The sequence below is a fragment of the Silurus aristotelis genome, assembly GCF_946808225.1.
Source record: "Silurus aristotelis genome assembly, chromosome: 8".
NCBI classification, from domain to species: domain Eukaryota; kingdom Metazoa; phylum Chordata; class Actinopteri; order Siluriformes; family Siluridae; genus Silurus; species Silurus aristotelis.
In genome coordinates this window covers 1,714,915-1,723,817 of record NC_139581.1, presented here as the reverse complement: position 1 = coordinate 1,723,817, position 8,903 = coordinate 1,714,915, and the positions used below count along the sequence as shown (strand labels likewise).

At 48.3% G+C, this 8,903-nt stretch overlaps 1 long non-coding RNA gene across 1 annotated transcript; it reads right to left on the bottom strand.

Annotated features, from left to right (window-relative positions):
* Nucleotides 1-243: 243 nt before the first annotated feature.
* On the bottom strand, nt 244-8,567 carry LOC310729739. The gene is made up of 3 exons (XR_014534640.1): nt 8,477-8,567; nt 4,070-4,760; nt 244-811 (listed from the first exon to the last, which is right to left on the bottom strand). It is a non-coding gene; the product is annotated as an uncharacterized lncRNA (long non-coding RNA).
* Between the last annotated feature and the right edge of the window lie 336 nt (nt 8,568-8,903).

The window sequence follows — 8,903 nt, the reverse complement described above, 5'->3', positions numbered from 1 at the left end:
AGGACAGTGTCAAATAAACATTACAGCAAGTTCTCTACTTCGATTTTTTAAAGTCCTTCCCTCCTCCCTAAGGCCCTGCCCAGCCACCTCAGCAGCCTTGTTCAACCGTATCCAATAATCCAAGGGACCATCATTGGAGAAAGGTTTCACAAATAGAAATCGGCTAAAGGCATACCTGATCTACTGGAATCACTAAAGTGATGTCTGAAAAGCGTGAAAACAGTATCCGCGGATGGAGTAACCTTTCTGTTGCTCAACCAGACCCTTATGATGTCCCTAGCCCTCCCCATTAATCTGTTCATTACTTTCTCAACCCTTTCCAAGCCTACCACTTCTTTTGTATTAAGGTACACCCGCATCAGTTCTTCCCACTCCATCACAGAACCAGTACTATCTCCACGAAAATAAGGTGGTGCAGTTATTTCAGACTTCAGAACCAAATTCAACTTGGAAGCATCAATAATGGTCTCGTTCGACATCTTAACTTCAGAAACGTTAATATTTTCTCCAGAGCAACCACTAGATGGCAAACAGGAATGTCTAGCTTTGAAGCAGACTGTCCCTGATAGCTTCACCAATTTCAGATCCAATTTGCCTGACAAGGTCACTTATATCACGTGAAAGTCCCAATTCATGTTTGTTATGCATGTATGGTTTTGTTATTGGACTACAGTTTATGTCAGGTCTATCCTCAACTGATGATCTAAGTCTTCCACCCCTCCCAGTGCTTACATACTGCGGACCCATAAACTGAAAACCTCTGTCAGGTGTGGCAAGTAGTGCACCCCTTCCCCTACCAGCCATCATTTTGCTGTAAAAAGGAAGTTGAACAGAAGGAGGCTGATCCAAGATGGCGCCACTGTATTTGGCCTGCCACTTGCTCCTCTGTTTTTTCAGAGTTTTTTTGCTTTTGCTATCGTCTTATTGCTTATTGTGTATGATCGCAGCACGCTGCTGGAATTGTGTTTTACAACCAATCTCCTCTTAAATACCCAGTCCTTTAAACCACCACCGCCACTGTTGACATTAATTCCTCCTTTCCTGAGACGCCCCGATGGCTTCGGCAGGTTGGCTCCAACACAGATGTTCTATTTTCGTGTCCCCGCCGTGCTGAAACATCCACCCTGTTGTGTTCAAGAAAACCCTAGTCCAATTCCTCGTGTGACATTGTCGCCTGCCAACCTTTCCACGTTCCGCATGGCACTTTGTAACACCAGATCGCTCAATAACAAAACATTTGTCCTCAATGATGTCATCTCCTCTCACAATCTGGATCTCTTTATCCTCACCGAAACCTGGCTTCCCCCAGATGACGTCAGTGCCTTTTCGGAAATCCTCCCCTCTGCTTGCCTTTACCTAAACACGCCTCGGCAAACGGGTAGGGGCGGGGGAATAGCCACTATACACAGACAGTCCCTGAAGTGCCGCCAGCTGTCCACTAGAGGGTATGCCAGCTTTGAGGTACAAGTATTTGTGCTCATACTACCCTGTCCGATCCTATGTGCAGTAATCTACCGGCCGCCCAAATCAAACAAGGATTTTTTAATTGAGTTCTCAGAGTTTCTGTCAGAGTTTCTAGCAAAGTTTGACAATGTTCTAATCTGTGGTGACTTTAACATTCATGCTTGCTGCCCCACTGATAAACCTGCTAATGATTTTAAGGCACTTTTAGACTCTTTAGATCTGGCTCAGTCAATTTCCTGTCCCACCCATAGGTTAGGTCACACTCTTGACCTTATTATCTCTCGTGGGGTGATTGTGTCAAATTGCAAAGTCTTGGATTTTCCCATCTCTGACCATTCTCTTATACGATTTGACATTTGTGCTGTTTCACCTGTACCAACGTCTACTGCCCCTCATCGCCGTCGCATTATTACCCTCATCTACAGTCGAGGATTTTATTGATGCCTTCTGTTTCTGATCTCGCCTTTATTGATGAATTGGCATTGCCTCCCTGTCCGGACCGTTTCCTCGCCTCCTTCCATACCATCTGCTCCCAGATTATGGACTCTGTTGCACCCTATAAGGTAAAGTCCACCAATGTTCCTGCGGATCCCTGGCTCAATGATACAACTCGGGCCCTCAGGCGCCGGTGTAGGCAGGCCGAGCGAAAATGGAAGAAGGATAGGCTGCAGGTGTCACTCGAGATATTTAGAGACAGTCTTGCCACCTATCAGAGTGCACTGAAGGAAGCTAAAGGACAGTACCTCTCTGCTTTCATCAACAGCAATAGCCACCGCCCTGGAATTTTATTCACCACTATCAATTCTGTCATTAATCCGGTGTCTGTCGCCTTGAATGACGTTTCTGTAAACACATGCAATGCTTTCAAGCAACATATTTGGACAAGGTTTCGTCTGTTAGGCAAACCATTACACAAATCCCCGCTGTTGCCATCTCTACGCGTGCAGCACAATGTGTGCTAGAGAGCTTTGATGCGGTCACTTTGGTGGACCTCAAAAAAGCTGTCCACGAGTTGAAGCCCACCACCTGTCCTCTAGACGCTGTTCCTGACAGGATTTTGAAGGAGGCTGTTGACACCATAGGACCCATCCTTGTCTCTTTCATAAACAACTGTTTTAGCATGGGTACTGTTCCCGCTGCTTTCAAACACGCTATTGTTAGACCGCTGCTCAAGAAACCTCTTGATCCCTCCACACTAACCAACTTTCGCCCTATATCTAACCGGTCATTTCTGTCGAAGTTGATGGAGAAGCTTTGTTTTCACTCAGCTTCAGTCTCACCTTCGACTGCACGACATTGGTGATATATTTCAGTCTGGCTTCAGGTCGAGACATAGCACTGAATCAGCGTTATTGAGGGTCCACAATGACATCCTTGGAGCCCTGGATAGAAAAAGCTCTGCGGTTCTGGTGTTACTGGACCTGACCGCTGCATTTGACACCGTGGATCATGCCATCCTCATCTCTTGTCTTCAGCATGTTGTCGGTCTGCAGGGTGTGGTGCTAAATTGGTTTTCATCATACCTCACTAACAGAACTTTTTCAGTTGTACTTAATGATCATTCTTCATTGGTTGCTCCTCTGTCATCTGGTGTGCCTCAGGGATCTATTCTTGGTCCCATTCTGTTTTCTCTCTATATGCTGCCACTTGGTCAACTAATTTCCAATCACAAAGTTCAATTTTATTTCTATGCTGACGACCTCTAGATCTATCTTCCTGTGATTCTGAGTGATAGCTCTGCATTGGACCCTCTCCATAACTGCCTTCAGGATGTTAAACAGTGGCTTTCCCAGAACTTCCTTCATCTGAATGAGGAAAAGACTGAGTATATCCTTTTTAGCCCGGACTCACCCAGCAGTTCTGAGTTTTGGTCCTCTTACTCCTCAGTTTGCACCTACCGTGTGTAACCTGGGTGTTATTTTTGACCAAAGTATATAATTCGAGAAACAGATCAGTGCAGTAGTGAAGGCAAGCTTTTACCAGCTAAGACTCCTCAGCAAAGTCAAACCATTTTTCTCCCAAGCTGACCTTGAAAAAGCAATACATGCCTTCATCAGCTTAAGGATCTCGCCAACACCACAAAACGCTCACACATCACCCCGGTCCTCCGCACGCTTCACTGGCTTCCGGTGCGGTATAGGGTGGAGTATAAGCTCCTGCTATTCGTATTCAAGGCCATCAATGGTCTTGCCCCGGCCTACCTCACCGAATTAATAACAGTTTACCATCCAGCCAGAACTCTCCGTTCCTCTGGACATACCTCTCTGGTCACTCCTAAGTACAGATGTAAAAAGTTTAGTGGCTGGTCTTCCAGCTCACATTCGGTCCATCACTGTGCTGAGTGTTTTTAAACTTTTTTATTTATACAAGCTTTTAACACGTAGCCCTGTTTCAACTGCTTTTTTACATATATATTGTGCTCTTATATTTTTATATTTTTTATATTTTTTATTTTATTGTCTACTGTGTAGTTATATTTTTATATTTTTTATATATTTTTTATATTTTATTGTCTACTGTCTATTTTTAAAAAAAATTTAAAGTGCCTTGTGCTCCTTTTGGTTGCTGTAAGGCGCTATATAAATAAAATTTGACTTGACTTGACTTGTAATCTAATACTAAACCTTCCTCCTTGTCATCAGCCATACCAAATTCCCGAAATTTGCTTAATACACACACACAAAAACAAACAAACAAACAAACAAAAAAACCCTTTAACCTGAAATCAAAGTGAGCTTACTGTCAAATGTCCCGCAAGTCTTTTCCAACGGAAAATGTCCCCTCAAAAGATAAATGAGATAAATCAATCCAAGCTAGTCAATGGCAAATCGCTCCTGAAATGCAGATCAACGATGACATCAGCATTGCTCTGGCAAAGACAGTTACTCTCACAGCTTCCCGGCGGTCAGCAATCAGCAAACCAAACGATGGGTCACGGCACCAATTTGTAGTGGGTTCGCTCTGCGTTGTGTACGTTTTTAAATGAAAAGACTCCACACGTTGGTACAATTGTCGGAAGATTTACTTCCAGCTTCTGTGTTCTCTCACCACTGTATTGAAACAGACACCATCAGATAATAAATAGCGAATCTTTGGTCTAGCCGTGCCTCTCATCGCTATCACATTCGGCAAAAGAGAGAGGGCGCACGGAAATGACAATTTCTAAACTATAATAATAATATAACATCGAAAGAAAGAAAAATACAGAAAAATAAAATAACAATAATCCAATTACATACCTGTATTGAAACAGACACCATCAGATAATAAATGGTGAATCTCTGGTCTAGCCGTGCCTGTCAATCATTACATATTCTCTTAATGTACTGTATATTAATTTAACAAAAAAAATACATGGAACTTCTCATGGATCATTAAAATAAAATGCATCTTCAATCAACCAAGTTTATAGCAATGAAATTATTCATTTAACTTAATTTAACTAAAGGATGCCGCACGTGTAATGGTGGCCATTACCTGAAATAACTATAAAATTAACTATACACATTATTACATTCATCAATTAAATTACTAACTGTAAATCAAAAGAAAAATTAACAAATAATCATATTTAACACAAAAATTCCTTAACCGATTTGTCCATCCATCCATCTTCTCCCGCTTATCCGATGCCGGGTCGCGGGGGCAGCAGTCTAAGCAAAGATGCCCAGACTTCCCTCTCCCTAGACACTTCTTCCAGCTCTTCCGGGGGGACACCAAGGCGTTCCCAGGCCAGCCGGGAGACATAGTCTCTCCAGCGTGTCCTAGGTCTTCCCCGGGGTCTCCTCCCAGTGGGACGCGCCCGGAACACCTTCCCAGGAAGGCGTCCAGGAGGCATCCGGAACAGATGCCCGAGCCACCTCAGCTGACCCCTCTCGATGTGGAGGAGCAGCGGATCTACTCTGAGCTCCTCCCGAGTGACTAAGCTTCTCACCCTATCTCTAAGGGATCGCCCAGCCACCCTGCGGAGGAAGCACATTTCGGCCGCCTGTATCCGGGATCTTGTCCTTTCGGTCATGACCCAGAGCTCATGACCATAGGTGAGAGTAGGAACGTAGATTGACCGGTAAATCGAAAGTTTCGCCTTGCGGCTCAGCTCCTTCTTCACCACGACAGACCGGTACATCGACCGCATTACTGCAGAAGTTGCACCGATCCGTCTGTCAATCTCCCGTTCCACCCTTCCCTCACTCGTGAACAAAACCCCAAGATACTTAAACTCCTCCACTTGCGGCAGGAACTCCCCACCAACCTGAAGTGGGCAAGCCACCCTTTTCCGACTGAGGACCATGGCCTCGGATTTAGAGGTGCTGATTCTCATCCCAGCCGCTTCACACTCGGCTGCAAACCGTCCCAGTGCATGCTGAAGGTCCTGGTCTGATGAAGCCAACACGACAACATCATCTGCAAAGAGCAAAGACGAAATCGTGTCGTCACCAAACCGGACACCCTCCGACCCCTGGCTGCGCCTAGAAATTCTGTCCATAAAAATTATGAACAGAACCGGTGACAAAGGGCAGCCCTGCCGGAGTCCAACATGCACCGGGAACAAGTCTGACTTACTGCCGGCAATGCGAACCAAGCTCCTGCTTCGGTCATACAGGGACCGGACAGCCCTTAGTAAAGGGCCCCCGACCCCATACTCCCGGAGCACCCTCCACAGGCCGCCGCGAGGGACACAGTCGAATGCCTTTTCCAAATCCACAAAGCACATGTGGACTGGTTGGGCAAACTCCCATGAACCCTCCAGCACCCTGTAGAGGGTATAGAGCTGGTCCAGTGTTCCACGGCCTGGACGAAAACCACATTGTTCCTCCTCAATCCGAGGTTCTACTATCGGCCGTATTCTCCTCTCCAGTACCCTGGCATAGACTTTCCCAGGTAGGCTGAGAAGTGTGATCCCCCTATAGTTGGAACACACCCTCCGGTCCCCCTTCTTAAAAAGAGGGACCACCACCCCGGTCTGCCATTCCAGAGGCACTGTCCCCGACCGCCACGCGATGCTGCAGAGGCGTGTCAGCCAAGACAGCCCCACAACATCCAGAGACTCGAGGTACTCAGGGCGGATCTCATCCACCCCCGGTGCCCTGCCACCGAGGAGTTTCTTTACTACCTCGGTGACTTCAGCTTGGGTGATGGACGAGTCCGCCTCTGAGCCCTCAGCCTCTGCTTCCTCAATGGAAGACGTGACGGCGGGATTGAGAAGATCCTCGAAGTATTTCTTCCACCGTCCAACGACATCCCCAGTTGAGGTCAACAGCTCCCCACCTCTACTGTAAACAGCATTGGTGGGGCACTGCTTTCCCCTCCTGAGGCGCCGGACGGTTTGCCAGAATCTCTTCGAGGCCAGCCGATAGTCCTTTTCCATGGCCTCACCGAACTCCTCCCAGGCCCGAGTTTTTGCCTCGATAACCACCCGGGCTGCAGTTCGCTTGGCCTGCCGGTACCCGTCAGCTGCCTCAGGAGTCCCACAAGCCAACCAGGCCAGGTAGGACTCCTTCTTCAGCTTGACGGCATCCCTTACTTCCGGTTTCCACCACCGGGTTCGGGGATTGCCGCCTCGACAGGCACCGGAGACCTTACTGCCACAGCTCCGAGCGGCCGCTTCGACAATGGAGGTGGAGAACATGGTCCACTCGGACTCAATATCTCCGGCCTCCCTCGGGATCCGGTCAAAGCTCCGCCGGAGGTGGGAGTTGAAGATCTCTCTGACAGGAGGCTCGGCCAAACGTTCCCAGCAGACCCTCACAGTACGCTTGGGTCTGCCGAGTCTGTCCAGCTTCCTCCCCCGCCATCGGATCCAACTCACCACCAGGTGGTGATCAGTTGACAGCTCCGCCCCTCTCTTTACCCGAGTGTCCAAGACATACGGCCGCAGGTCAGATGAAACGACCACAAAGTCGATCATCGACCTACGGCCTAGGGTGTCCTGGTGCCACGTGTACTGATGGACACCCTTATGCTTGAACATGGTGTTCGTTATGGACAAACTGTAACTAGCACAGAAGTCCAATAACTGAAGACCGCTCGGGTTCAGATCAGGGGGGCCGTTCCTCCCAATCACGCCCCTCCAGGTGTCACTGTCCCTGCCCACGTGTGCATTGAAGTCTCCTAGTAGAACGACGGAGTCCCCAGTCGGAGCACTGTCCAGCACCCCTCCCAGAGACCCCAAGAAGGCCGGGTACTCTATACTGCCGTTTGGCCCGTAGGCACACACCACAGTGAGAGACCTATCCCCGACCCGTAGGTGCAGGGAAACGACCCTCTCATTCACCGGGGTAAACTCCAACACATGGCAGCTGAGCTGGGGGGCTATAAGCAAACCCACACCAGCCCGACGCCTTTCACCATGGGCAGCTCCAGAGTTGTAAAGAGTCCATCCTCTCTCGAGGAGTGTGGTTCCAGAGCCCAGGCCATGCGTAGAGGTGATCCCGACTATCTCTAGTCGGAACCTCTCAACCTCACGCACAATCTCAGGCTCCTTCCCTGCCAGCGAGGTGACATTCCACGTCCCTAGAGCTAGCTTCCGTGTCCAGGGATCGGGTTGTCGAGGCCTCCACCTTCGACTGCTGCCCGATGCTCTTAGCACCGGCCCCTTACGGTCCCTCCTGCAGGTGGTGAGCCCACTGGAAGGCGGCCCCACGTCGCTCCTTCGGGCTGAGCCCGGCCGGACCCTGTGGGGGAAGGCCCGGCCACCAGGCGCTCGCATACGAGCCCCAACCCCGGGCCTGGCTCCAGGGTGGGGCCCCGGCTGCGCCATACCGGGCGACGTCACGGTCCCTGATGTAGTATCTCTCATAAGGGGTTTTGAACCGCTCTTAGTCTGACCCGTCGCCCAGGACCTGTATGCCTTGGGAGACCCTACCAGGGGCATATAGCCCCGGACAACATAGCTCCTAGGGTCATTCGAGTACTCAAACCCCTCCACCACGTTAAGGTGGCAGTTCAAGGAGAGGCGATTTGTATTTATTATTATTTTAAAACTTTTTCCCGAAGAGCTGATAAATCATACCTCTCATCGCTATCACATTCGGCAAAAGAAAGAGGGCGCACGAAAATGACGTCATCTCTACCTTCGTGCATACACGTGAGAGCTTGCATGAAAGCACTTATTCTACCTACGTGACCGTGCATCATTCATGCAATCGCCAATATAAATTTCAAAATAAAGAAAGAAAACTCACACCTTAATGCCACTGATCAATTGTAACTTCAATTATTTAGTGTGACACCATTACACTTGCCACATATGCTTCCTTTTGGTGAAATTATTCATAAACATGGTATTCGCTTCCATTGCTATGCTGATGATACACAGCTGTATATTTCAGCAAAGCCAGATGAGAGAGATCAGCTTAACTATGTTAAGGAAGTGTGTTTATTTATTTTTTATTTATTTATTTGGAACCCTATTAGCTTCCACGAGTGGTCGCTAATCT